The following is an 8,346-nucleotide window of genomic DNA, read 5'->3' on the forward strand; positions in this document are numbered from 1 at the left end:
AATATATATATATATATATATATATATATATATATATATGTATTCCTATTTCATTGGTATATAAACGAAAAAAAATAATTATTTTCCTATTTCGCTTTTATATAAATGAAATACAAAAAAAATATATATATATTTATCCTATTTCATTGGTATATGAAATATATATATATATATATATTCCTATTTCGTTTTTATATAAACGAAATGAACATAAAAAAAAATTCCTATTTTTTTATATAAATGAAATACAAAAATACAAAAAAAATTATTTTCATATTTCGTTTTTTAATAAACGAAATACATTTTTTTTTTTACTATTTCACAGATATACCAACGAAATGCAAAAATAAAATAAATAAAATATATATATATATATATATATATATATATATATATATATATATATATATATATATATAATTTCCTATTTCGTTTTTTTATTTACGAAATGCAAAAAAAAAAAAAAATATTTGTTGCATTTCGCTACAAGTGTAGCGAAATGCAACAAAAAAATCCGGCTATGAACAGTGCCTTGTGTGGGTATTTCGTTGGATAACCAACGAAATACCCATTGTGGTATAAAAAAAAAAAAGACAGCCTATTTTGGTCTAATGGCTACAAAAATAAGCCATTTTAGCTCCGGACTCATTTATTCATAGTTATTTTCACGTGACCTGATCATATAAGAATTTTTTTTACACGGTCATTATGGAGAAGTTAAACTCTTCGTATTTTGACGTTTAATGTACCTCCATATGTTTTTTCTACTTTTCTCGCGAGCCATAGCAATATTGTTTAACATATTATTCTCTTTAGTTTATCAAAAAATTTCAACTTCAGAGTATTACTAGAGTCAAATTTATATCAATTTATGCATGAATTAGCATCGATTTTGTCAATTTTCTTAATAACAAAATTGTATACTTTGAAATTGCAAAAAAAAAAAAATGTAAAATCCTAAGGTATTTTGTTACTTTAATTTCACATTTCAAATGACAAGTTGAGGACATTATTGCATCATATTATTACCTTCCCCATGGAATATATATATATATATATATATTTTAACCTTTTTAAATTTTCCCCCGTGCACCTTTTCCATCAAGGAATCCAGGGAAATGTCCTAATAATAATGGCGTACACGTACATATATTGTGCACTTCTTTTTGTGAATAAACATTATATTAAATTAAACCAGTTTCTCAGAAATTGGTGATGAAGGTCGGGCGTACAATCGCCTCTAACATATTGGATAAGCTTAATCCACCAACCCTATATTACGGATTAGAATTATGGAGTGGAGAAGTCTTGACGGGGAGCCCTTCCTTCTTAAACAAATCTGTACGTGGCGTAAATTTAAAGTATACCGCACGAATAATTTTGAATATCATATGGTTAAACAAAAGGAAAGACAATCCTACTAGTGTTACTTTTCCCACTTTCAGGAAGCAATAATTTATATGCTATGGAGTTTCGAGCAGCGAAGGAATCAGGAATTCAGATAAGGAGATTCTAATAAAATATTTTTTTATGTCAAAAGGATTCAACAACTTGTATATATGCACAAAAATAAATGCATGTTTGTCCTATTTACATATAGTACCAGAGACGGACCCAAATGGAAGGGTGAGAGTGCACCTTCGGAAAAAATTATGTATATATATGTGTATATACCTTGAGAAATTAATATATATTTAATTGTGTACTCTAACAAACGAAAGCGTCTTTGAGGCACGTTGGTTGCAACCGCTGCTTCCCTTACATGTCACCCCGGATTGAACCCGAATGTCACTTTTAATTATCCTTTTGAGCCTATTTTTAGAAAAACAATAAGCGTTAAATGAGCTCGCCCAGATTCGAACCTACACTGTCCCACATGTTGCACAACCTTAGCCACTGAGCTATTTCTTTCATTTGCTTCATTGTGTTAAATTTTATTTATTACACATATTTGACCTATATACTTGTATTTTCGCCACTGTTACACTATTAGTGGCCGGTCCGATACGGTATTATCCCTCAGTCGTCATTAAATTTTTTGTTGGCGTTTATGTTAAGCTAACGGTGCCCCCATCGTCTTAAAATCCTGGGTCCGCCTCTGTATAGTACTATAATTTTTCAACGAAGGGGATTCAATTGAACCCCCTTACCCCCTCTGCATCCACCCCTGGTTCCGAGCATCTAAAGAATTTATGCAATTTAATTGAAATCGATAAAAACAAATTTAAAATAAAAATCTTATCAAGTTATGTTTTTGTTTTGCAGTCACGTACATCCTACTTTTTAAAAACTCTAATTCTTCCGTCTTTTTTCTTTCTTTTGTGTTTATTTTTCGGGTTACATTTCAAAATTCAAACAACTTGCATGCATATAACTCGTAAAAGTCCATGGGTCACCATGTCCTTAGACAAAGAAAGTAAGATATATTCGAAATCAACTCGTCAATGTATGCTTCTCCAAATTTATCACATATACATCAAATATCTAGGAGTAGTTAAAAGAATGAGGTGTGTGTGACGTTAGTTATTAAGTTAGAGACTTCTTTTCCTGCTCCACTACAACAACCATACTTTGGAAGCTATACTTTTTAATTCCAAATATATATGTCACATTCAACATTCGTATATCGTGTATATACAAATATATGTGTACACACACCAAATTAAAAGGATATGAGAATTTCTGGTCCATTGGTATAGCGTCACAAATTTTGGATGTTGCTCGGGATTAGCACAGTATGACGAAAGTTGGTAGGTTATTTTGCCCGTACATACTTGAGGTCAATTAAATTAACATGGAGGATATAAATCCTTAACTACGATGAGGATAAATGGTTATTTACTACCATCTTGCCTATGCTAATATTATTGATTGTTGTATGGTGCATAAGTTTTATTAAGGAGTGTTTAATTTTTTGTGAACTAAAATATTGTCTATATAGAGATTTGAAAAATTATTTTCGATGATCCGTTTTTGATTAGGTATTCCGGTGGATAACTTTTACTAACGATGGATGCAAGGTGCATGAGTTGGTGATTTAGTAAGAATTTTGAATGGCAAAGGTTGATGATAATATAATGTTTACAGGTTAATCAAAACAATATAAACAAAGCAAGAGTTAATTTGGTAGTAGAAGAAATGTTTTACGACCATGGAAACTACAGCAATAAAATTCTTTGGATTTTTTTTTTTTTGAAAGACAACAAAGCACTTTACAAAATCGATGTACCACGCACATGCTAAAGTGCCTTTTATATATGAACTAGACGGCGTATGCCCGTGCGCACTTTGGATTATAGTGTATCTATATGTATGTAGGTGTGTCTGGATAGTGATAATATATATATTTTATATTGCTAATAAACATACATAAGTTTGCACTGTTTTTATGCATATATATATATATATACTATGTTCAAAACACGATTAATTTAACATTGTTTTTAAGAAAACGTCAATTAGAATTATAATTTGACTAATTTATCTTATTCATTATTTGATCTCCATTTAATATTATTTTTTTCTTTTACGACATTAATCTATTTTCGCATTTATTAGAGTAAGAACAAAAATGAAAAAGTAATTAAATTCTATCTTATTTTAAAATATAAATATTTTAAGTATATTTATTTAGTAAACATAACAAATAAATGACATGACGGAATAGCAAATACAACAGTTAAATATCTAGATTAGATCTCAGGCTAATATAAGAAAAGAAAGGAAATTGTATGGTTTGGCTACTTAACCTTTCGAAGAAAGGCAATAATATAAAGCTCATATTTTTTGCTGTATAATAATTTCATTTGCTCCCACTAATGGGTTGATATACATGTGACAATGAATCCACCATTATTGACATAATGGAAATACTTTGAGACTTACATGAATATTGTTTGATTTTTAATATGAGATGCACATTTTTTTTTTGACATTGATTGTTTTTTAATATGGGATCCACTTTTTTTAAAAATAAATAAATTATATTGCTTGATTTTTTTTAATATGTGATTCACTTTTTTTTTTTTTTTTTTTTTTTTTGCATGAGTTGGGGGTGGACGCCGAAACCACCCCCAACTCATGCTTCTAATATAGTAAACGCACGGGCACAGGCCCGACTTGTTTGTTGCACGGGCATATGCCCGACTTGTTTTTGTTAATCAATCCTTTCAAAAGGTTCTTCAACATAATATGTGAGACTGATTGTAGCCTTCCATAAATAATTAAAAAAAGCTATCAATGTAAAGTCGAAAGAATCTTTTATCGGCAAAGACCCTAGGATTCTTAAAAATATACAGTAGGTACATTTCAAGCTCTTGAACATATGTGCTATCTGCTAAAAATGAACAAATCTCAATGAGATGCCAAAGCAGGCATACCATTCACACAGAAAGACGAAAAGTCACTATATTCTTTAGCTGGAGGTATACTCTCATATGACACAACGTGAAACATGCATTACTCTCAACCTTTTTGTCTTTGTTACCCGTCATGTTGGCATTACAGAACAAGCAAACAAAGAACTTGCAATTAGATTAACATTTTCAATAAAGTGACAGTAGCTCTGAACATCGATTTTTGATAATCAACCAAGCAATAGCTTTCCATTTGCTCCTCACTGATCTTCTTGTCATCAGAATCTCCAGTAGAAGAACGCCTGAAGAATAAATATGTCACTATAACCAGTCAATTTCTTGTCATCAGAATCTCCAGTAGAAGAACGCCTGAAGAATAAATATGTCACTATAACCAGTCAATTTCCTATAAATTTGGTGAAGCACGATCAAGAATGTTGCCTTCAAAAATCTAATTAGAAATGTAATTTAGAAACAATCCTTTCTTTGGTTTGATAGGTAGTTTATAGATGCACAAACTATAATCAATAATATCTGAAGGTAAAAATACAATTATGTCCATTTAGCAAACAATCGTGAAAATTGATGGTTATATACTTCACTGACCAATGAGCTTATGCATCATTAGTAATTGAATACCAAGATTTTTTGTTTTACCTTCTCAAAAGAATAAGGTAACTACGCCCTGTGTTTTTTGATCAAATCCGGTGATAATTATCCACCCATGTTCTTCCAAAGCTGGGTAGGTGATCTACAAGGGCATCTCCGACCGTTTACTCTTTTACTTCACATAGCTTTTCGTCTCCTTGATAGCTGAAAGTTTTCAAAAAATCGATTATCAAAAGATCAAATCACTAACTTCGAAAGTATCTGCTTCAGCTTCAGCCACTAGAATTTTCGATATTCCTTTTTATTTCTCATCAACATTATGCACTCAAAGAAGAGGTTACGTACCTTCTCTAAAGAATTCTTGACTAAATGCCTTAAGAGACATAATCAAATTTGGCATACACTAAGAATAGAATTTGATTGCCAGATTGACTTGCTCAACTCCAGCATCTGCAGAATTAAATAACAAAATATAAAGAATGAAGACGCGTGCAATCAACAATACACTATATATAAGCAAATAAATAAGCAATCCAGATATTATAATTGTTGATCTTGTCCCTTGGAGGTCTGAAAGGTAGAAGTCCTCACTGACTTAATCGATTTGAGCGACAATCATCTTTGTATTTATTCACTATGTACCTTGTTATTGATTCCTTTAGTTGATTTGAGTGAATACTTTCACATCAGACTTAGCTAAATCACGTAATCTGCACATGAAAGCAATTCTTTATGAAACATCAGTGAACCCGAAAAACACCTAGCATAGGCAAAAAGCAAAAACAAAGATACCAGACAATATTATAATCCATTCAAGTTTTGTAGTCTACAATATATAAAGATGTTAAACAGAGGACGAACTGCTTTAGCATCCAACTTCCCAACTTGAATGAACACTGGAAAAGGCAAATACCAAAGTCAAAAGATGGACCTGGAAGCAATTATTTGAGACAGTAATTATCCTTTTCTAATTTTCTATGAACCCGCAATTTGATAGGCTTTCCTCGTACCTATGAAAAGTAGCACTATTAAAAAATTCTGTTGTACATAAATGTGATTATAAAGATGTACATAGTTTGGTTGATATGAGAAATATAAGAAACTTAAGAGTGAGAAACACATTAGATGACTCTTTAACTTCTAACACTATTGATTTAGTGTACAAACTGTGAATACTCACATCTAAATAAATTCGGATAATTTGACACTAAAGGGAGGAAAAGTATTACTAAAAAATGTTAAAGCAAAAGACTTATACGAAATATCCGACAGGCGACATGCCAAACTACTGGCCATAACATTCGACTAATACTCCTTTAGTGATATTGACATTACTTAATGTATACATGGCATATAAAATAGTTTTGTTAAAATTGTATGCTAATATCGTCACACCTTTTACTTTTTTATGTATCATTTAAATATGTAAAAAAAATCAAAATTTTTTAAGGTTCTATGTCCAAATTCACACCGAAAATTAGATACTTTGACCCTCGTGCCCCGAATCGTCTCACATACAGTGGGACCGAGGGAGTATAACTTTATCATCTTCTTTCCCCTTATCATCTTGTGGCTCCTTATTAGGTTCAAGCACAAACAATTCAAGAGAATTTCTAGAGACAAATATAACCTTACATATTCATTAAAATGACAACTTCAAAACGCTCATAATATCCAAAGACTGAGTAATAAAGCCAAAATCATTCCAGATAGAACCTATCAATGGGAAGTAAGGAGAACAATCAGCAATTAATTTCTAACATGTAAAGAGAAATAATTTATCGAGGTAAATTATTATCGAGGTAAATTATAATGAAGGCAATGTAGCAGGGAAGAACATTAAATGTACAAATGTGAACAAAGAGATTCATCTACCTAAATTCAGCTCGTTGCAGAAGTTAGTTGTGTGTATTACTCAAGTAACAAAATTCTCTGAAATTGTACCTTGCACATTAGTACTTCAATATAAGAAGATATTAACTTGGAAAAGAGGCAACTAATACTGTTCCTAATAGAATATTTTAAGCAAATCTTGATTTTATAATTACTCATGGCTCCCTACTATACAACTAATGCTTTGTACCTAATGTTGAATCTGTTTGTGAGAAGCAGAGAGAACTTCTCTTGATATAAAAATTGGCAGAATCATAGGATGAAGCATTAGATGATTAAACGTTAACTGAACTATCCAAAGACGCCACGTTCCAAATTTGACGTTGCTTGCCCGTTATCGTGTTAAAAGTGTGTCCTTTTTTGTCAGGTGCTCCAGTCTATATGATTCACATCTCGTAGCCCTTTTGTCAGCCTGTATTTTTTCAAGAGTTTGATCATTTTTATGATTCATAATCGACAGTTCTACAGCTATTCTCCGATTATTTATTTAAGGAATAAGGCCTGGAAAACACTAAAGTAAAATTTGAGTTTCATGTTTTATGTTAAGCATTACTAATTACATGTTTAGCATTGACAAATATGAATACATATTTACATGTTAACATTGGTCAATATGCATATATAGCACGTAAGTTGAGTTCTACCGGCGGAGATCAGAAACAAAAACAGCTCAGGCAAGCGTACAATATGTATACCTAAATAAAAGGAGAAAAGGAAAACCAGGTAAGGGTAACTTACCAGTTACCACACTTGATGCTGCACAGGCACACGAACACGTAATGGTCATAACTGAGAGGAAAAACTGTAAAAGAATCCTTCTCCTCTGTATTTTTTTTTTCCAATTTTCAACTAAAAGTTTCAATCTTTCCCTCGACATAGGTAAAATTCAGAAAGAAGTTGGAGTTTGACGAAAATTATAAACTAAAATTTTCGTCTTTCCTTCAACAACCACAAAATTTAGCTAAGAAAATGGAAATTTTGAAGAAATTTTGAAAAGGGAAAGAAAGTTCAGAAGATGATGGAAAAAAAGAAACTGAAGATTAGGCAAAGACTAAAGAGAGGAATACCTGAACTTGTAACAACCAATTGAGAAGATGAAGAGAAGTGAAAGAGTATTTTCTGGAAGTCTGACGGATTTGTCTAGGTTGAATGAATATTTCCAGATACTATGATTTTGTGCCGTGCAATAAAACCCACTTCGAGTGGTTTCTAGCTGAGACCTAATAAAAACTATGCAGTTGGAAAAAGTGCAATTACAATAGCTCATTGTACAACTCTTACAGCAGTGGTCCTCTAAGAGACATGTGCTCACTTACGGTAATACTCCTGGGGTGGACGACGAAAACTAATGAAGACCCATGCTGCGGACGACGAAAAGGGGCACCAACTGGTGCTTCTACATAGTAGTAATTTCAAATACTGTTTTATAGAGCTCACGTTTATTTTAAAAAAAAATCAAAGATCATTGTTATAGAACTGACCATATTGG

At 31.5% G+C, this 8,346-nt stretch overlaps 1 long non-coding RNA gene across 1 annotated transcript; it reads right to left on the reverse strand.

Moving 5' to 3' along the window:
- Nucleotides 1-4,399: 4,399 nt before the first annotated feature.
- Nucleotides 4,400-6,909, reverse strand: LOC132638263 (uncharacterized). Its single transcript, XR_009581648.1, has 5 exons — nucleotides 6,840-6,909; nucleotides 5,607-5,674; nucleotides 5,310-5,414; nucleotides 5,013-5,168; nucleotides 4,400-4,657 (listed from the first exon to the last, which is right to left on the reverse strand). It is a non-coding gene; the product is annotated as an uncharacterized LOC132638263 (long non-coding RNA).
- Nucleotides 6,910-8,346: the final 1,437 nt, after the last annotated feature.

The sequence above is a fragment of the Lycium barbarum genome, chromosome 4 (genome assembly GCF_019175385.1).
Source record: "Lycium barbarum isolate Lr01 chromosome 4, ASM1917538v2, whole genome shotgun sequence".
In the NCBI taxonomy this organism is placed as follows: Eukaryota; Viridiplantae; Streptophyta; class Magnoliopsida; order Solanales; family Solanaceae; genus Lycium; species Lycium barbarum.